Consider the following 22173-nt stretch of genomic DNA (forward strand, 5'->3'; position numbering starts at 1 on the left):
ACAGTATTTCTGCAGCAACAGTACTGTCCAGAGTCCAACTTCGGCTATTTTACTGCAGTCCTTCAGTCAAAGGGTATGAATGCATTTAAAGAGTCAGCAACTAGTCTAATCTTAAGGTTTTAATATTATTGTACTTTTCTGATAACAACAGAAGAATTCCTTTAAATCATTAGTCTGGGTATATACCCTCTCATCTCAAGAGACTATAAAATATTTTCCTTTTCCACTCCCCCTGGAATTCATTTTCTCCCTAACTGGAAGAGCAGACAGCCTGCTCCTCCCTACCCGAATGCTGATGTCTGTTCCCAGCCTCTGCAATTCATTTCTCAAACTTCACACGCACGCTCTTGACAGCAAATACCAGTTTAAAATACATCCTTTACAAACTCAGGTTCAGAGCGACTGAAAATTTATTTTCCTCTCCATCTGGACATCTGCAAAATGATATGCAAATCATGAGATACATGAAATGATACTGGTAATTATAGAAGTAACCGAGACCAGTTACTATTTTAAACTTTTGGCCAAGCACTGTGCATGTCTTTCACAGAAGCTGACCCATCCACAAAAACAGCATGTTATGATGACAGAGTTCGCACGGAATCTTTTCAAAACTGCGAAGTACACACAGGATGAATGCGAAGCCATCACGGGTTTGGGGTCAGACAATGAAGTCCACAGAAGGCCCCATCCACAAGGTCAGGCATAACCAGATAACGAAAAGGAAGCTGAAGATGATCCAGTGCAGTTTTTTATGGCAACAAACTGCCAAATAGCACCAGAGCTGTGGCAGAGAAGGAAATCAAGGACAGCGTTTTATTGTCAAATGTGTTGGCTGAAAGGAAGCTGGACCTACAAGAAGTCACTTGCAGAAGCATGGAAGGCCCAAGCACCCTCCTGCTCTTTCTTACCTTGCATTAATAACTACAGAAGCGTCACATGAAGGCCGGTGATTCACAAGGCAGGGGACAGTGTCACCTCAACCCATTTTTCTTCTATTGCCCATGTAGCATACCGCTCTCTCACACTCCCAAGCTGATACTTTAAGTCAGCTATAATCCATTTTAAGAACGTGTCAAGCCACTCAGTAACTAAACAAGCTGAGGAAAGTTGCCAGTTTAATACATAACACCACGCTGTTACCTCAGAGGAATTTACATTTTCAGTATTTTTATCACCAAGATCTTCCCAAGAAATTTGATAAATTGCCTTATCAAGATTTTTTGACTGCACAACTTAAGTTGCCTAAAAAGGGTCCGACTTTCCAGAAGAGTTAAGTAAACACCCTCCAAAATTCAGAGCACACACTAATGTCTCAAGTCACCCATGACAAAGTCTGCAGGCACATCTGGAAGTCCTCCTCCTGTGACTACTGGACAGAAAGTCATCGTGCTGGACTCAGCTTGTATCGAAAAAGGCACACGACTCTTGAGAATCCCCCTTGCCTATCCAAGTTCTTGTTCTAGAAAACCCAAAGTCTCTCTACTGTTCTATTCAGAACAGAACTTGATTTAATCTCAACTATGGAGCTGCAACTGCACTTCAGTAAGGGTTGTTCCACTCGTGCAGGGCTCCATGAGAGGAACCTGGTCACTAAGCACAGTCACCAGCACTGCTCCAGGTCTGCACACCGCGTTGGGGCTGGTAAGGACAAGCAAGCAGATTAAACTCGTTCTACTCAGAATTTCAATTTTTAGTTTTAACATACAAAACTCACAGTGAACAAAAAACTAACACTTGCTCAAATTCTGCAATGGAAAACCCAAGCTGCTAAGCTTTTCAGGTACGCTGTGGCACACACACCTCTGCGCAGGCCATGCGGAGGGGATGTGGGGGCAGAACGACAACTGTCAGCACAGCAACTACAGAGTTCCTGCTAGAAAAATAAAAATCACATGGAGCCCAAGGCATCTATTTCTAGAAGACACATAAATGTATAAAAATACTACCTAAAACTTATCATGCTCCTGACTCAAGGCACAAAAAGAATGGATTTCAATGAAAACACACAGTTATAAGAAAACATGGCACACTGGACAGTCTAGAACTAATTCTGACAAAACCTGGAAGCATTGAAGCTTCTCTACATTTCACCATTTTCTTTTCACCATAATCTCTCCTGCTTCTCCCACACCTGAGGCCTTGCTGCCAGGACAGGTCAGGGTCCCTTGTTTTCACCTTTACCATCACCGGCAACGAAACCAGGACCGTCGGTGGTTTCCACCTCTTTGTTCAACAGCACATTTGTCAGAGCAAGAGGAAAAAGGCATGTGAGAAATAATTTAATCCTGTATCAGTGATCTGCCCCGACTAAAACGAGTGCTTTTGAAGTGCAGCTCTACAACAGCTCAAGCCAATCTCTGAACTCCCACTGCCACAACTCTTCCCCTGGATGAGCACCACTGCTTGCCCCGGCCCTCGGCGTGCCAGCCGCGGGTGCCAAGCGGGCAGGGAAACCCAGCGAGGCAGGCAGCGGCACCGGCTGGGGGCTGCTTTGACCCATTTAGTGCCCAGGGCCTCACCAAGCATTCACCAAAAAAACAACCAACTGTGCCAGAAAGGCGCAAACGGCTATGGAACCACTCTGAGTCTCATCAAAGGCATGGACACCAAGCTATAGTCACACAAATTTTCTATGCTCACCCACAGACAATGCACTCTACACACTGTAACTCAGCATGAAATGCATAGACAGCAACCAAACAACGATGAAGACTGCTCAACTTAACTCCTGGCCTCTGCCTCCTTAACCAGATCTCACATCAGCTCCATGCGCTTGGGAACTCAAAATGTACTGTCAGTTTTCAAGGTTCTTCATTCTTCCCCAGAAGTGCATTTACAGGGTACAGCACATACAAATTTAGCGATCAGATCTGCAACTGGAAGGAAATCAGTCTCACCGGACACACTACAAACTGAGAAGCACTGCCTGGAAAGGTGCTTCAAGTTATTATTACTATAATGAACCATTATGAATGGTATTCCTTCAAAAGAAGGACAAAAACCTCTCAGAGTAAAAAAAAAAAAAAAAGTCATGCTGTTTATCACCTCTGTTCTTGCTTGGGTTTATTTCTAAGAATTGAACAGAAAGATGCAAGAACGTCTTATTTCTCCACAAGTATTTTAGGATGCCATCTGAACTGATGATCCCGTGTAAGACATGCATAATATCGAAATTACAAAAATCCCATCCAGAATCCGCACAGAAACGTTGCAAACAGGAAGGAAAAAAAAAAGTCAGCTGTGCACGTGGCATGAGCAATGCTTGTTCTGAAATGAGAGAAACTGCAAGCAAGGCTCCTGATGTGCACTACCACTTCAAATCAACTTCATGATCATTTTTAAAAAGGAGCTTCCCAATCACACTGATGACTATTTGCGTGCCATTTTCCCTGAAATTCAGCTTGCATAACAAGAGCTCCGAGAACATTGCCTTTTGTACTATGAGAGAAACAACTCTGTAGAATAAATGGAAAAAGCGTCTGGTTCCAAATCCTCCAAGGCGGCTTTGGCAGCCCGCTGCTGACAAGTAGCACACTCCTAGGCCTCGGGTCCATGGGAAGCTGGGAAGAGGAAGGAAGAAAAACACACCAAAACAAAAAAAGGAGCACTGCTAAGCTGTTTGGTACCTATTAAGAGAGTTACTGGCTGGCTAACCAGCCAGAAGAAATGTGTCTGGCGAGCTCCGACAGTAACACGTTCTGCACCAACAAAAAGGCTACGGATCTCCTGGGCAGTCTTCCACATGAGCCTAACTTGCCAGAAGGAATCAGCAGTAAGTATATTTACCAACTAAAAAGACACTTGGTCTCATTTTTGCTTCATCCCATTCTTTTATTATCATTTATTTTTAAAAGCCTTTCCCAATTTAACAAGACCACCACATAAACATCACCCACACACCAGGTAACAGCTCCAAAGAAGAAAAATCACCCAGTGACCAGAAGGTCCCCTTCCTGAAGAAAGTCTTCATGCCACCCAAATGGGTACTTCAGGTTAAGGGGGAGAGGACGGGGGGGGACAGGGGTAGGGGGGGAGTTTCCAGTCTGTTTGCAACTGAAATAGCACCAGTGCCACGGCTGGCGAGTGGAAGGTGCAGTGTCGCTGTGTTCCCCGGGGTCTCCTGAACACATGGAGCTTGTACAGAAATTGGACAGTTTTCCCTGAGCGTTCACAGCCTTCTTTAAGGCTCTTTTCCGCTTGCTCCCAGCAGTAATGCAAACCACGCTCTCCTGCTGGAAGCAAGTTCTATTTAGGGTTTTTGTAACATCTCGGAGAATAGTTTCAAAGCCCCTACGGCAGCCCACAGCAGCCCTGGAGAGGCAGAGCGGTCCCACCACCATGCTGTGCAGAGCCTTAGGAAGGCTGAGAAAGGTGCCTGGCCCAGACCTCGCCCCACACCACCAACACCCTGCACCCCAGGGTTGGCAGAGGCCAATACCACCACCATCTGTAGATGCAAAAGCGTCCGCCACCAACCAGACAAACGGAAGATGCTGCTGGGTGAAGGGTCCATCCTGCTTATTCCCCTTTCCAACATTCTCATTCTCTTCACTTTCCCTCTGACAGTCAGGTCAGAGCACATTCAGATAGAAAACTCAATTCCTCCTCTTCTGGGAAGAGTATTTCCCACCTGAGGTAGCTTAAAAGAAAATCAGCAAGCACGTGGGTTATCACAGAACCAGTCCATTAAATGTCACCCAAAGCTGACACCAATACAAAGTTAATTAGCCAACGACAGTAGAGCTGAAGCTAACTCCACAAAAGCCAGGAAACAGAAAGCAAAAATACCATCAACCACACTCTGTCGTACTGACTGTGATCTCCAAACCGGCATGTACCCACTGGGGACGCACCACAAGAATGACTCAGACTGTTTTGAGCAAGCAGATGTAAGTAAAGAGCAACCGCGTTGTTTTACAGGCTGTGCTGTGTCCCACAGAACTGCATGCTTTCACCCTGACGCACGTGCAACCCTGGGCTCCGACAGCCGCGCTGACCAGCTCACAGACCATCCTCAGCGGGTGCCAGGGCTTGCACTGCAACAGGAGACACAACGCACGTGCGTCCAGAAGCATTGTGCACTCCTATGCCAAAACATAACGATGCAAATAAGGCCAACAGCCTGTCCCTGCTGAGGACTACAGCCCGACAACAGTCTCGGGGCACACAACCAACCTCAAGTGCTGGCTGCCATGTACGGTAGTTTGAGAGACTCCTGAAGACAAAGTAAAGACACAGCAGCTTCATGCAAATTAAGGGCAGTTGTGCAGAGCACTGTTTACAGTTGAGCAGCTTTTACCTTAACGAGGGTATCAGCCAGCAGTTTCCGGTAACAGCCACAGAGACAGAAGGGTAGCTCTGGAGATCATCCAGTCCAACCCGCTGCTTTTCAAAGTGGGGTCAGCTGGAGCTGGCTGCCCAGGACCACGTCCAGGCAGGTTTTGAACATCTCCAAGGATGGAGACTCCACCACCTCTTTGGCAGCCTCTGCCTGTGCAAACACTCTCACAGTAACGCTGCATTTTCTTTCATTCAGCTCACCATATTTCAGTTTGTGCCCACTGCCTCTTGCCCTGTCACTGGGGACAGCTGAGGAGAAGCTGGCTCCATCTTCTTTATTCCCCATGAGGGATTTATACACATCGATGAGATGCCCCTCAAGTCATCTCTTCTCCAGGATGAGAGCCCCAGCTCTCCTCACATGGCGAATGCTCCAATTACCTAACCAATTTTGTGGCTCCGCCAGGCTCTCTCCACTACGTCCACATCTCTCATCCTGCAGAGCCCAGTACTGGGCCCAGCACTCCAGACGTGACCCCACTGGCGCTGGGCAGAGGGGAAGGATCACCTCCCTTGGCCTGCTGGCAACACTCTGCACGCTGCAGCCCAGGAGGCTGCTAGTCACTTTTGCAGCAGGGGAACACTGCTGGCCCCTGGCTGGTCTTGCATCCACCAAGACCTCAAGGTCATTCACTGCAGGGCTGTGTTCCAGCGGCTCAGCCCCAGCCTGGACCAGTGCTTGGCGTTATCACTCCCCAGGGGCAGGGCTTGGCATTTCCCTTGGCTGAACTTCTCAATTCTGCTACTGCCCAATTTCTCCAGTCTGTGGAGGTCCCTCTGTACGGCAGCACAGGTCTGTTAAGCGCTCCTCCCAGTTTTGTGTCATACAGTGCAGCCCAGATGTGCTTCATTCCATCCGTTCAGAAGATATGCTGTTATTTGTCAAGGGACAGGGAAGCACATATTGTTCAAAAAGGGAGGAATCAGGCTTTTGAAGATGCAAGTACTTCACAACTGCAGTTCTGCATGGGAGGTGACCAGAACAGTATTATGTGTTTAAGAGCAGAAACAAGGAAAGAGCTGTTAGCGGATCTGTTCAAAACAACTGAAAAATATACTTTGGGCACACTAACAATCTCTTTGAAATAATTCTTTCTCCAGCTCCTACCAACCAGCAGCTGTTGTGTTTGAAAGGATTTTAGCCTGGTCAGACTGATGGACATCTTGGTGATGTTTTAACCTACGCTGCATACAGCACGAATTAGATGTTAGCATCTTCCGAATGTATTTTAATGCCTCAAGTGCTCTCCTGCTGCTGAGGCCCTGCACACCAACAGCACTCAACTATGTCTTGTCTTCTGCTGTTGCACACACCACTTTGGTTTCTCAAGGATTTAACTGCTGAGACCTGTCAAAAGACAACTGCTTGCAGTACACGGACGACCTGCGTTAGAGTACTCTGTATGACAGTGCCTCCAACCTTTTGGGACTGAAGCATCTACACTGTGCTGCTGCTTTGCACGTCCACACCCCAGGCTGCCACCTCTTCAAACCCCATGGCAGTCGCCTGTCCCCAGTACGAGGTTACTGGCTGTTACTTGTTGCCTCTAACTGCCTCTGCAGTTCACCATGACCAATACCTCCAGTGCCATCACCGTCATCTTCCAGCTCCATGGGCTCATCACTGTCCTTCGACCTTCTCTCTCCACTTAGCACAGCCAGAAGCCTACTACAAGGGGATGGCACAGCACGGTACCAGCCCCGTGCTGACAGAGCTGGGATGCGGCATCATGCCTTGCTGTTGAAGTACACCCACAACACAGGTAACAGATGACTTAGACCAGTCTACTCTTCTTTGGGTTCAAAATGCTCAGAATCCACCTTTCGGTCTGTCAGGGGAAGAGAATCACGAGCTACCCAATTATTTGTAGAGCTCACTCTCAAGCTCTTCAGGGTCCTACCTCAGACTGTTTAGGAATGCACTTGCAGTGCTTGCTTCCAAGACGAAACAACACTGATAAAAGATTTCCTTGTTCATCTTACAGCATAGCCAAGATTAAATCAAAGATCTGTATTGATTCCTCTTACATTCACACAAGGCATGAAGAACGGTGAAAAACCCCAATGGAGAAAAGGCAAAGCTTGCTCCATAAATAAATACCATAGCTCAAGAAGAGAGATTTTTTTTCAGATTATTATGAAGTTGCACCTGAGAAGACTGTGGTTCTCCAGACAAACTAAAGCAGTACTGGGGATTTCCTGCCGTATCTAATAAGCATTAGAGCTGTGGAAGCCCACCACTATAAGGAGAACAAATAAATCCCTTTCAGGCAGTCAGCTATCTCCTTCCTACCAGCGATACTTCTGGGAAGTAGCTGTCCACAGAGCCACAAGACGACAAAATAAAAGCTAGAAAGTTAAAAGCAGGAAATACAGAACGCCTCTTCACCAACCTCCTTCTTCTTTCTAGCCCACCTACTCTGTAATTTGGAAGGACTTAGGCTTCATTAATACACACTACACCAAATTCAAATTGGTATTGTGTCCACCCTTGGTAGTCATGCTATCCTTGATGGTAATAGAAAATTCAAGCTTATGACAGAGGAACCTCTCTCACCTGAAAGAATGTTTTTCTCTTTAGAAACCTACTTGCAGACACCCTTTGAAAGCCAAGTCTTGGCAAGCTCTACATCAGCCCCTCCCCAAGCATTAAAGTGTCACATCAACTCAGCAACCACAAAAATAGACGTTATGGAGAGTTATCTGACATGCTCCACATGCTTTCACAAGCAATGCTAACATGGGTAGGCATTATTTTAAGTACGGTCTGTTGCAAGCAATAATGCCCAAAGCATAAGAGTAAAGTAGTAAGATACAAATCTGTCTTCTACAGTACACAGAGCCTTAATGTCCCAAGATCAAACACTTAGGCAAATCTGTTCCAACCTTAGTGCCACATTGAAACTGTAGCTTAATACTACAATGAAAGACTAAGCACAAGGCCATGAGAAAAACAGAAATCAAGGGTTTGATTATAGCCTGTGAAATAAGTAACAATTCACGTAGCAAACCAAAGTAGGCCTTAGGTATAAGAACACAATTTTACAAGCAATAGCTGCAGTAAGTTAAAGAATTACAATGAAATGAGGCTGCTGTATTAAGGACAACTGCTGAGCCCAAACCAGCCTTCCCTGTTCCCAACTTCAGCTCATGCAACAAGCCCTTCCTCGCTCAAACCAGCCAGCTATAGGTTTAGCTAAAATAAAGCCAAGGGACATTACCCATGAAGGGTTCTCTACAGAACTCTGCAAGAGGCATCACTGCAGTTTCAGGACACCTTTAGAAGTTGCAGGACACGAATAAAACGACTATTTTAACATCAGAATTTCACATAAATATATTCTCATTCATCACTATTCTCTTTGTTCCCATCCCTCTTTCATTCACCCGATTCTTTTTTATAAACTCTGAACAAAAGGCAAAGCAGGATAGAGTCGAGTCTGCAGAGGCAGTGATGGTTCCAGCACTCCCCAGTTAGCAGGCCTGTCCCACTGGACATCAAACTCTTACGATCTCAGCAATTTCTGCCAAGCTCTGACCGCACATGTACACATCAAAGTTGCAAGAGCATAAAACACAGAAAGGAATTACAGTCTTTATTCCCTCCTACAACTGAGCACACAAAATTATACATTGTCTCTATTGTACTCAGCTAGCTTTGTAGTTAGCTACTATCATAGTATTGGGATAACTTAAATACTTAAAACCTGTGAAAACTATTACCTTATACCACGTTTTAGTCTTAGTAAAAAAAAAAAAGACTTAGTTTATCATAATTTTATTACTTCATCTTCCATCCACCCCCTCAGTGTCTCAACCTTCAGAGGTGAACAGTCAGTGAGAAGCTTCTGGTTTGTACAGGTGAAGGACACATCTCAAAAATAAAATAAAAAAAAAAATTAAAAAAGGAGTATTTTGCCTGTAGGCCACTTTCAGAGCAGAAGGCCAGCACAGCTTTGTCTGAACAGCAGAGCGGCTTGCCAAGGTCTGCTGGAGTGGAAAGAGCTTCCTCTAGTGCGTGCACCCCTGAACTCCAGTGCAGGCACCTGCCTCTGCCTTCCAAGCAGCAGCTGCTTCCAAAGGAAAGGACAGGTTGTCGTCCTGCCAGACACAGGCAGACACCTCTGGAACAACAACAACAGTCGAATCCCCCCACCGAAATTTTCCACCCCTCATCACCCTGTATCCAGCCCCACAGTATCAGTTAAGCAGCGATCACAATACACTTTATCGATGGCATTTTCAGGAAAGATTCAGCTGAAGTTCAGAGTTTCAGAACTACTGAATCCCGCGCTGTATACTCAGCCTGGGTTCACCTCCCGACGCTTAGGCAGCAGCGCTGAAACCCGCCCTGCAGCCCCACAGCCCAGGCGGCTCTTAAGTCGGGCTCCTGCTTTTGCCATGGTACCAGCTCCGCAGCTCCTTTTCCAATAGCCTTTTCTTTGCAGCGTTCTGGCACAGCACTCTCCTGCCACATCGTTCAGGGTTTGCCTTGTCGCTGGCTCCCTCCCAGCAAGGGAAAAGCCACCCTTCAGAAAGGGGGTGCACCCTCTGAGGGCACCTGGGCTACGAGGGCACTCGTGTCGCTCCGGGGCTGCAGCGAACACATGGGGAGGAAGATGGAAACACTCAGCAGGGGGTTCTGTACATCTTCAGGTGTTACCATATAACTGAAGTTGTGTTCCAGCTCCCCGAGAGATTGCTTAGCCCTTGCTGTTGACTGAAAACACTTAGATACACTTGTAATTCTCAGATATAATTTACTCTTAACCAAAATAGTATTTCACCAGTTAGCCACGAGACTATTTTTGTTTTCCTCTTCTGAGCCAGCAATCTGAATTTCTTCATTTTTTCTTACCATCTAACTGACAAACAAGAGAGACATCCAGGTTTACACTCCTTGGGCACAAACAGTAAATCACAAGTGCTGCAGGAGTCTGCTATACCAGCACAGTAAGGGGTTGGGTTTTTTTTCTTTTAATAAAAAACTGCTGCAGGCAAAAAATGATGAAGGCCTGTCTGTTGTACAAATACGCACACAAAATTAAGAGCTACTTCTAATTATTCCATGCTTCTGAAGTTCCCTAATAAAGAGATGATATCAAGAAGTACTTTGTTTTGATGATCAACTTTATCCTCATCTAGTTCAACAGCCTTCTAATTGACGCCCTACCCCATGCTAAGGACAAAATTTGCACAGCTTCTTTATTTAAATGTTACATTTTTAATTAAATTCAAACACACCCAGACACTGAAGAAACTGCAGCGCTTCAAAAAAATGCAGGAAAAAGTCAGTCTTAAAAATATACCAAACTCACTGTGAACATAATTGCACAAAAAAGGTCTTTTTTTCTAGGTCAGTCAAAAGCATATGGAGCTAAATACACAGCAAGGAATTAAACCCCACAGCCTACCAGCTTCAAATTATCTATAAGGGCATAGTCATCTCAACATTTTTAATCTGTATTTCACTCAATCACTGATAATTTAAGCAGATGAATAGTCAAACATTTTCAGTCACTGCTCTGTTTACGCAGCTCGAGAGCCCATCTCCCCCACGGAAGCAGGCAGCAGCAGCATCTGCGAGGAACCTCGGGGGGTTCTGTGCTTCACTTCAAAGATTAAGGTTAATATTCAGATCGAGTTGCGAATCTTAAAAAGCTAGCACACAATCACTGTTAAACAAGCAAAACAAAGTCATGGGGGTTTTTAAGTGTCGGTGTACAGATCTCTCTTGCAGGACAGACACTCCACTCACTCTGCTTACATTAGTAAAGAGACTTTGATGCCACTTAGACTGTTTACTAGACATTGTTTAAGCAACAAATTAATTTTTTTCCTGGATCACCACAGTTAAACTCTTCAGAAATAATTACTATTAATTAGACTATTATCTCAGAAGTGAGATGCTGGTATTTACTGGGGCACACAGTGTTTTTCAGAAATCCTTTTGTCAAAGCCATTTACCACATTGATCTACGGACCCCGGCTATTTCATTTTTTGCTGCACATGCAGAATAAGGCACTATTATAAATGTGGCATCACACGGCTCAGACCGTTAGATAGCAAGGCAGCAGCATTTGCAAACTAAGATTTCCTGTTGTGCTTTACAAGAAGACGGAGAGCTGTGTGTTTCAGATATACCTATAGTATCAGTACCATGATGTCCTCAACTGAGCAAGAAAAACAACTGCTTGTGCTCCTTTAATGGTCCTTTCTACAAGTTCAAAGCTTCCAAAGTGCAGTTGTGCCTCTACCTACGTTAAAACAGTTCAGCCTTCCGCATGCTGCAGTTTTTACCAGAATATTCTGACATTGCGCTGTTCTACCAACCAAATGACATGCAAACGAGGCACAACGGTGCTTTGCCAAACCCGTAACAAACATTAAAACAGGATATTAAACACCATGCGTTTTAATTTCCTTAATCTTTCAGGACATCATACAGACACAGTCCACACAAATTTTAAGTAGTTTTACAGTTAAAATAAATATTAAGACAGTCAGAAGGAAAAAAAATCTCATATATGACACTGGACCACCAGCCTGTTTTCCCTGCATGGCACCACCTAAACAATATTTATGGGCTAAGCTTCATTCGTCATAAAACATCTTGAAAGGAAAACAAACATTTGGAAATCTCAGACCCACCCTTAGAAGATCAATGGGCTTTTACCCAGACAAACAAACATTAACGCTCAGGTTGCTCGTGAAATCACAAATCAGAATTACGCACTCGTGATTTTAGGCCACAGGTTGCCATGTATTTAAACTGGCACTGCTGGAAAAAAAAAAACGTTCTCCTTTTCCATGCCGTATTAGCAGAAAAAAAGCCTTTCAGCTGGATCACTGCCCCAGACTGGTTCACAACACGGCTGCACAAACACCGGTGCCAGCAAGGAGGGGTGACAGAAGTGACAAGGAATGGGTATGAGCAGCAAGAAGGGGACGGCTTTTCTGCAGCAACGCCAGCTTAAATGCACGTCAAACTATAGATTTAAGCACAAATTCGAAGAAGTCGTTCACACTGTAACTAAATGGCCTTAATCAAAACCAAAAACACTAATAAAAAGCACAAAGTCTGGAACAGAAATGGTGAAGATTTCAAATGACTGAAAAGGATGACATTTATTTTTCCAAGTTTAATAAAGAATTCTAGGGATTGTATAAACTTTGGGAAAATAACATCAACCTTGCACAAAAGATCATCAGTAAATAGTCTTGATCTCTATAAATACCTCAGAGAATGCAAATTATGATAGCTACAGGAATAGAGTATCATCATCTCTGACTATCATAAAACTTTGTAATCAAGCTTGCTTGGTGTTGCAACTAAATACTCAGTTACAAGGAGTCATCGCCAGGTACTAATCCACATATAACACTCAAAGTCTATTTGAATAACAATTCCCAAGTCAGAAATTCAGGTTCAAGCAAGGCACACCATACACAACAGAAACGTTCGCCCCACTGGTGCAAGGCCAAGCGTTCTCCCCAGCGCCGAGCACTCCCCACCGTAACTCTCCTAAAAGCCCCCAGCACCTCACGGGCCTCACAGCAGCTCAGCTCCATGAAACTTCTTCCAGTTAATTTAAAATCTGACTTCAACTATGAAGAATACAGAAGACTGTTGATACTTTCTAAAGATAAGAGTTCCTTTTGCTTTCTACAAATTCTGGAGGTAAGGCGTGGGTTTTTCCTCAGCTGGAAAATGCCATAGTGACATTTTAAATAACGTTCTTGTTGCTTCTGCATCCGAATAGCACGATACAGCACTGTATTACGAGATGTCCTTCCCCATTTAGCAAGCTGGGGCATTTACATGTACAGCATACGCTGTACAGAGACACCAGCTCAGGTTTCGAAAGCAGAGAAGCACATCAGCCCCGCACTGAGCTGGAGGTGACGCAGCAGGACTCCTTCCAGCTCTGCACCTCGTCCACACATCTCCCGGCATCGAATTCAGACATAACCTCACGGTACAGGCGTAACCTCAGGAGCCGATGCTAAATTTCCCTCTGCTGCTGCGTGTGACAGCCCAAGTAAGAACAAAGAAGTGGTAAGGGAAAGGGAAGCATCCTAGGTTTCAAGTAAGAAATACCATTATAGAGAAAAAGCTTGTGGCATTCCGTCCCCGAAAGCACCCGCTGCCTCAGGACGAGAACAGGAACACCCGTACGGGACCACAGGAGCACAACGTGCTCCAGAGTCAGAGCAAATGCAGGAGGGACTCGCCACTCCACCGGCGTACTTCCCAGCGCACGAAGGCATTATGCATAGACAAATGTTTTCTCCTCTCATTTAGACAGGTAAAACACCCACGCAAACTCTTGGCCTAATCGATATCCCTGACATCAAGCTTGGCAAGTTATACAGACGCCAAAAATTGTGAAAAAGAAACATATTTAGAATTCCACGCGTACCATCAGACTTGCCCTTGCTTTTCTTAAATATAGCAGATTACCCAGCATGGTTTTTATCTTTTCTGCCCTACTATTTTATTTAATCACGTACCTCAAAATTGTCTCTAAAATGCATAATATTTTGCCATTTTCAGGCATAGCAGCCATTCCAATAATTACACTTTCCATGTTATTCTGGCTTATTACTTCACGCACAGAGATGAAATTTCACAGACCTTCCACCAACACTGCCTGGTCTTCCCCCAGCTCCTCCCCATTAGGCAGCGGAGTTTAAACTGGCCAATATACACAAACCGTAGTGATTTCCTTTCAGCAAGAATTGCCTTTCATGTACCAAAACTTAAGCATGTAGGTCAACGGCAGACTGTTTCTTTTTATCAAGGGCCTTTGAGATCCTCCTGTTTCTCCAAACACTAAGTCTGCTGTTTGATTGTTAGTGATTTGGTAAAGTTTCTGCTTTTCCCAAAATAATATATCCATGACAGGGCACAGTCCACCAGCTCTAAGAACAAACCCCGATTACACAACAGTATCTCCCTCACATGGCAAATATCTACCCTGACTACCAGGTGATTCAGTTTCACTTCACAGTTCCTTGTAAAAACTCAAGCATATACCCAAACCCCAAGTATACACTCAGTATTTTTACTTGCTGTTCTCATCTAAAACTAAAAATTATTAAATAGTTTTGTTCTTGGGAACTGCACCACTTCATTCCAACATTTTCTTGTGGATATTTTAAAAACCAGCACTTACAAGCCCACTTCAATTGAGTAAAAAATTTCACTCATGAAAAACAAAGTCGAAGGAGCGAGGTCTCTCTCTGCAAGACACGACGTTCTTTACCAGCACTGCTACTTGAAATGGAGGGGAAAACCAGTGCCAGGGAGGCCACGGACACACGGGATGAAAGCTGCCATGCTTGAAAGCACTGCAGAGACTAACACTAATCACTTGTAACCGTTATTTTCTAAGGACCATAGTTAGCTAAGAACAAGGAGGACAGAAGTAACAGGAAAAACAGAAGTAATGAAATTAGCTGCCTATTTTGTAAGAGGAAACAGTGGGTACAGTGTAACATCAATGAAATCGAATATGCATTTATTCCTGGCACTGCATCCCTAAAACATTACGTGCCTTTCTGCAAAATTTGGCATCCTCAAGCCCCTTCGTATTTTTGTAAATTACTGTGCTACTTCATTCTTGAGTCTTCACAAAACCCAGCCACATGTAGCGGTCTCTGGGACTGGTCATAATTAAACGGTCTTTAGAGAAAATACAAGGAAAAAACTCAATATTTATATTTACTAGAAGAGTGACAAAGTTCTTTTCAGTCTGGGTCCTTCTTCATGCTAAGCACTGAAGAAACATGGAGAAATCCTGTCTCCTGCAGCACGGAGCTTATTGCTTATTTATGACCCTAACTAGGCAGACAACCGCAATGGTATAGCATCCATATGTCTCAAACAGAATCTGAAAAACCAACCATGCTCGTCATGTATATGACAAAAACTTACATTTGTTTTATTGTACTGGTCTTGAATAGATAGCTATATGATTCTGAATCATCTATAGACACAGCTTTCAACCTCAAACTTATCAGTCAGCTCTGAAAGAGAAAGAAGATTCATCAAAGTGAAGGGCAAAACACATCCAGTGTCTCATTCACCTTAGAATCCCTCAAGGGCGAGAAGGCAACTGCACCACGCTGAGAAGGTCCTGGTCAGAATCTCCACCTAGCAAGTTGGGTCTTCTGCAATGGGATCTGTCTCACCTAATGTGTAGATATTTATACTATGGATGACTAATCTGAATTAGTCACCAGACTCCCTTTGCAGGAGGAGAGAAATGAGCACTTCTACAGCAAAACTCAGCTCTATTTTAGACTTCTGCATCAAAAGAAAATAAGCATCTGTTTCTCTCCCCTGACTAAAAAAGGAATCCTAAATGGTTACCTCAGAAGTAGGCATTTACATCATAGATGTGTGAACTTCAGTGAGAGGCCTCCAGCCCCTTGAAAATGAGGGCAAAGTCTGAAACACAATGTTAGGGGGAAAAACAAAAAACAAAACAAGGCTTAGAAAGTCATAGAAGAAAATAAAAAAGATAAAAGAAAATTTAGAATATACCATGGACAATGTAATGTTAAAAAGTAGTAAGGACTGGGAGAATGAAATAGTAAAAACCAACTGAGCACGAAGAAAAATAATCTTCCATATTAAAAAAAAAAACCAACCAAAAAAAGGGTAACATGTAATAGAACTAAGTGGAAATCCATTACTTAGTATTTTCTAATTTGTTAAATGGAGTGCTAATTGAACATCTGTTGACCATTAATCGGGTACTCTGGCTCAGGAGCTGAGGTCCTGGGACTCTGAGGACGCCCTGGTTACTTTATTCCCTAGGCTTGGTTTGATTTGATCTAACACGGAATCATGGCTTTCGTTAACACCACTGCAGCCCCACTGTTCCCAACCCCTTCACATTTAAATCGTCCAGCAAACGTTCCGGCAGCAGTGCTCCTCTGTTCCTACCACGCCTGCTAAGTAAAATAAACCAGCGGGCAACAAGCAGGGGAAGGGGGGTAGTTTTCTGCCAGACTGGCTCCCTGTAAGCGCGGGACCAGCACTAACGCAGAGGGACGCACCAGGAACACGTTGCATCCCAAACGTAGGTGAGTTAAACTGAACCACACCCGACTTAAACCCAGATGGTGACAGACCTGCTCTTTTTACTCCTCTCCTTCCTGGGTCACACGTCCCTGCATCCTCCCTCGTGTCAGCGCCGTTTGTGCAACTACACACCGAGCTGGTCGAGGGAGCCGATCCAGCTGAGAACTACTCCCTCCGAGCAGGGCTAGCGTTCAGCCCGCTCAGCTCTCCGAGGTGGCATACCACGCAAATGTTAATGCCAACACGCAGTAACCTGGGCTCGGGCCCGTGGATGTCGCTGTGGAACTGCACCCTTAGTCCTCCGGCTCGGGGAGACGGGATACAGCTTTCAACCTGTTAGCTTACAGTCTCAATTATCCTTCTAAAACAAAAAGAAATCAGTCTTAACATAAAAGGATTATGTTAAATGGCATACCAGAGGATCTTCTGAAGGAAGAAAATGAAAAGTAAACAGCTAAAGAAACACAACCTTTCTCACCCCACCCTGCTGCACATGAAAGCAAGAAGCTGAAACAATCCGTAGGTTTTGCAAGACTATGGGGAATGAAAAGAAAGGACAAAATCACTACGCAGAAGAGAACCTAAGTCGCTTATCACAAAATGTCAAGGCATACCCATCATGCATTTTCTCAGCTAACATAATTAAGTCTACCATAGAAAAAGACAAAACTGAAACTGAAATATCTTGTGTTCTATTTCCTTCTTCCTTCCTGCAGGTTGCAGCAAAACAGACCATCTCCACTACTGGAGTCTTCGCATTTTTTTGTCTTTCTCCCAGCAAGCAGCGCCAGTGTCTACTTTGCTGCTATTGCTCCTAATTCTGCCAAACAAAATCAGAATCAAAGTGACTTAATAGTTATCAGTGTCACTGCAGGCCACAATGCTCTGAATAGCAGCAAACTGCAGAACTGAAATAAAATTAAAAAGACAAGTACTAGCATAGGCATACTGGGAAGAGCAGCAGAGACATTTGCCAACTGAACACAAACCTTGAATTCAAGTAATCGATATGTTTGGAAAGTTTTCGTTGTACCTCAGGTAGCTTGCCTACTATCCCGCCTACCAAAACAAAAGCGCTGGTGCAAGTTTCTTGCTTTGCCTCGGTAAGGAAATAGTTCCAAGCTCTGCCTGTTTGCCCCAAATAACTCCTTGAACTTTGCCATTTAACCACAACGTTATTTTCTCATGCTTTCCGGTTTCCCCTGCTGTATAGATAAGATTGTGTCCTTAAGCACCCAGCAGTATGAAGTTGGGTATTTGCAATGCAGTGATACCCAGAGGCACCACTGCAAGGACAGGCAGCCCCCCGTCCCAGGCACTGCACCGCCGCTGCCCCGGAGAGCTTACAATCCATGCACGGGACGAGAAAACAGACACAGAGAAAGAGAAATGGAGAGGGAAGATCAGTAGCAGTCACAGCTCAACAGCTGCAGAGCTTCCATGCTCGGCCTGATGATTTTAACTTCCTTCTTTTGACATCACGTCCTCCTAAGCTAGCTCATCCCAATTTTGCTGACTACCCCCTTTCCAAAGCTCAGTGCCACACGGTGTTTCATTTGAAGTGACCCCTGCCAAAGATTTTAATCAAGCTTTGGGCATTGCTACGTAGCCAGTTATTATTTTAACTACTTGCACTGTCTCGGCTTTATCCAGGACTAAATGGCATTAATAAGCAACAAGAGAGAACGTTACTGTTAATTCAGCCAGTGATGTCAAACTTCCCATTTGCAGACCCGATCCGAACGCTACGCATGTGATGCGTCTGGCATTCAAATTCCACAAAAATCTGAGCTTTTTTAGTCTCGAGATTTTTAACCTTGGTTAGGAAAGCTTCATTTCCCAAGATAACCATTATTTATTTGCCCGAGTTTCCCCCAATACCAGAGTTAACAGGCAGGTAAAAATAGCCAAGGCATGCAAAAATAATAATGTCAATATTGGTTACTGCACTGCTGACTGCTTTAGCAGATCAAAACAAGGAGCAGAGAAGTCCATCACAGGGGGAGGGGAGGGTGGTGAGAGGAATATAGAGGAGAGGGAAAGAAAAGCACAATTAAAGAAACAAGTGCTCTAGAAACATAGCAGTGGACAGAAAAAGACAACATACTTTTGCTTCTAATAATACTGAATCAAAGAAGACACTTCAGTTCCTTTGTTGCTACTATTGGTCGCACAGAGGCCACGTTCTTTCCCCGATCCTTATATAAACCCACCAACATCTGTAGATTTTCCGTGAAAAGGAGGTACCAAACAGTCAAGCCGATTCCCCAGCCCATAAAACGTAATTCAGAACAGAACTGTGTTACCCTATAAATAGGACTAAGAGTAAAGACTGCTGCTCTGAACTGTGGCTCCGTATCTGACTGCTCAGATGGAGAGCTGACATCCATCAGTAATACAGTCTATTAGCTCTGTCTCCTCCATGAGTTGTTCAATAATTTTACATCTAGCAAACCAACCAGACCTCCCACAAATATTCCTCCCTATGAAGTTCTCAGAAGTTCTGTCAACCACTCAGCTCCTGCTTTGCTCCCAACTCACGGACCTCGTCCATTTTTCCTGGGTCATTTACACCCAAGTTTCCCAGTTATTCTTGCCATTCTACTGGTGTTTCAGAAACATTTACTATAACAAGATACTCTTCTATTTCTTGGCATTCCAGTTCGTCCATTTTTATGGCTGGGCTTATTACAGTGTTCTAGCTATTGCCCTTCAGGCACTAACACTTCAGGCTCCAAACCACTGTGTTAGGAAAACATACTACTTGATTATGTATGTGAAGTCATTTTCCCTAACATATAATCTACAGCTTTTACACTTATGCTTCTAAACACCTTATTATCAGAAACACAGAGTAAGAAAGCTCATCCTGTTCCCCCCCACCCCGCCCTGAGGTCTCCTCAAACATATCACCTTTCTTTGCTGAAATTCTTCTGTACCGCTGCATCGCAGGGGAGAAAACAGTTTTGGTTTCTCTTCCACGCCTTAGCTGACAGCCAATAAATCTCAGGGGAGAACAGGAATGAAGTGTTCCCTCCACGGAGCATGGAAAGACACCATCAGCTATGCCTGGGACATCTCCCTACTGAAGAGGAGCAGAAGCGTAACCAAACGATTCCTCCTTCTAGCTCAGGATTGCACTATCTGTGGATGGCAAGAATTTAATTCGCTCCAGCTGACTCCCAGTCCAAGCAGCAAACAGTGTGTTGGGGGGAAGCCCCCTCGGAAGCACTGCCGCTCCGGCACCCCCCGCAGAAGGGGGGCTGCAAGGGCTTAGCCTGCTCCCCAGGGAAGCACCGCGAAACAGGCCGTGCCGCTCCTCACAGTGGCCTAGAGTTTGCTAAAAATAATGTAAGCCCACAGACTGAGGATGCTTGCTCACTAAGAAAAAAACAAACCACAACAACATAAGCTCTTAAAGATAGTTTTCTCGATCTTATTCACTTTTGACAGTGTCTCCAATTTCTGAACTATGAACTTAGAAATTCAACCTGTCCCTCCTACGATACAACCAAGACTTCATCGGATACCAGGTTCAGGAAGAGGATGCTTCAGTGCTCCCTGCCGTCGCCAGAACAAACGCTTGCCATCAGTCGCTCTCTCGCAGCCTGAGGTTTCCAGGACTCTCCCCAAACCTTGCCACTGGTTTCTGCGCCACCTGCCTGATACCATCCTGCTACAGACCGAGCTCTTCCCAGAAAGCTGCTGCGGTACCACAAGTTTTCCACCATTTCTAGACAGGACGTTGGCCTAGGTCTCTGAATTTGCAACACAATACAAAGTACGTACGAAAGCCACCAGAAATGTCAGCATATTGAATACACGAAAAACAAAGCAAGCCTTCAATTTCAAACCGTTTTGTTCTTCTCCAATCCTCAGTAATCTCCTCCTGAGCAAATGTTTATCGATACCACTGAAACCAGCACAGATCATTATGTGTTCCTACTGCACGTTCCAAAATTTAACTTTGCTTACCATGATATCACCATTGGTTACTATGGAAATTGCTATATTACCATCCACCAGATTTTTTTTTACCACTGAAGTATCTTGGCAGAGTGTTTGCTTTTAAGTGTCACAGTAATAAGAAAAATCATAAATGTTTATTCTGCCATCATTCTTAAAACGGTGCTTTCTAGCAAGAATCTGCTAGTAGGTGATTACATGCTTGGCTGCAAACGTGTAGCTCTGGACAGGACTGGAATCACAACTTTCTCCTTTGTTTTTTGAGGGAGAAAATAAAGTACAGTATGAAAACAAGCTTCCGTTTTTAAAATATTAATGTTGAAGTGGGAGATCAAAACATGAAAAATACCTCAGGTCCCTCTGAGTTCTCTCAGTTTCTCTTTTTCACTTCCTAGTTTTTGGTTGTTGTTGGGTTTGGGGTTTTTTTGTTGTTTGTTTTTTAAACTAGTGCAAAACAAGGCCTTCAAATTAGGAAAGGAGCCCTCGTTAGACCTGTCAAGAAGTCGTCTTTCTGTAAGATTACGTGTTGTAGTGATTCCAACTGCAGCTACGACTCCCACCCTGGTTTCTGTATGTTATTGATGCCGGCACAGTGACATTTATTTTCACACACTGCACAGGCGAGGCCGGGGGGTCCCCGGGAGGCTGATCCCCCCCTCACCCCACGGCTTCACCCATCAACCTCCGCCTGGGCATGAGTCACGGAAACAGGATCCCCGCCTTCCCACGGCCCAGCCCCGCCAGGTCGGACCCCCCCCCAAAGAAAAAACCCACGAAAAAACGCAAAGTGATCTCTCTCCCAGGCGCAGTACGTGCGATTTCACCCAGATATCGCCTGAAACGACCCAGTGGGAGGCCGGCACAGCCGAGAGCAAGGACTCAACACCGGGGCTCTGCCATCAGAGCTGCCAGAGGGGCGGCGCGGCCAGCGGGACCACCGGCTGCTTCAGCGGCCGAAATCCAGCCAAAAACAAAGCAGGGGCAGCGGGACGCGGCCCTGCAGCCCGGGCAGCGCTACGGCCCGGGGACCAATTCCTCCCGCCGGCCTGGGGCGGGGGTGTCGCTGCCGCCGGGGAGGCCGAGGCGGAGGCGGCGGCGGGGGCAGGAGGCGGCGGGCTGGCGGGGCGGCAGGCCGCGCACCGCCTCCGCGGCCCGCCGGGCCCAGCGCCCCGGCCCCGGCGCAGGAAGGCGGAAGCGGCCCGCGGCGGGGCGCAGCCCTCGGCCCGGCGGGCCCCGGTCCCGGCCCCGGCGCGGCGGCAGGTGGCGGCGGGAGGGCGGGCGGCGGTGACAGTTCGGCGACGCGGGGCGGCGGCGGGCCCGGCCCGCGGGTCTCACCTGCTGGGGGTCCGGGCCTGCCCTCCGCCCCACGGCGAGGCCGCTGGCGCGCTGCCTGGCTGCGAGGGCCGGCGGCCCGGCGGGCATGGGCCGCGTCCGAGGCGGAGCGCCGCGGCCGGGGCTGCGCTGACAGCGGGCGGCGAGGCGGCGAGCTGCGGACACTCCGGCTGCCTCCAAAATGGCGGCGGCCCCGCTGCTGCCCAGCGCCGCGCGGGGGAGGGGCGGGAGGGCGGGGCGGAGAGGGGGCGTGGCGAGGCAGGGGCGGGGCTGGGCTGGGTGGGCGGGGCATCCCGGGGCGGGGGGCGGAGCCGGGGCGGGGCGGGGGGGGCCGGGCCCGAGCCGCGGCCCGGGGGGTTCCTAGCGATGGGCGGGCAGGCCCGCGGGCGGTGGCTCCCGGCTTCGGGGGACACGGGCCCAGGCCGGGAGGAGGGCA

At 46.1% G+C, this 22173-nt stretch overlaps 1 protein-coding gene across 1 annotated transcript in view; it reads right to left on the reverse strand.

Annotated features, from left to right (window-relative positions):
• Positions 1-21946, reverse strand: part of PPP6R2 (protein phosphatase 6 regulatory subunit 2) — a 110717-nt gene extending 88771 nt beyond the window's left edge. Inside the window, exon 1 of the mRNA XM_054818939.1 lies at positions 21741-21946. The gene's annotated coding sequence lies outside the window, so the exon portion shown is untranslated. The remainder of the gene's footprint in view (positions 1-21740) is intronic.
• Positions 21947-22173: the final 227 nt, after the last annotated feature.

Source organism: Grus americana, chromosome 1, assembly GCF_028858705.1.
Source record: "Grus americana isolate bGruAme1 chromosome 1, bGruAme1.mat, whole genome shotgun sequence".
In the NCBI taxonomy this organism is placed as follows: domain Eukaryota; kingdom Metazoa; phylum Chordata; class Aves; order Gruiformes; family Gruidae; genus Grus; species Grus americana.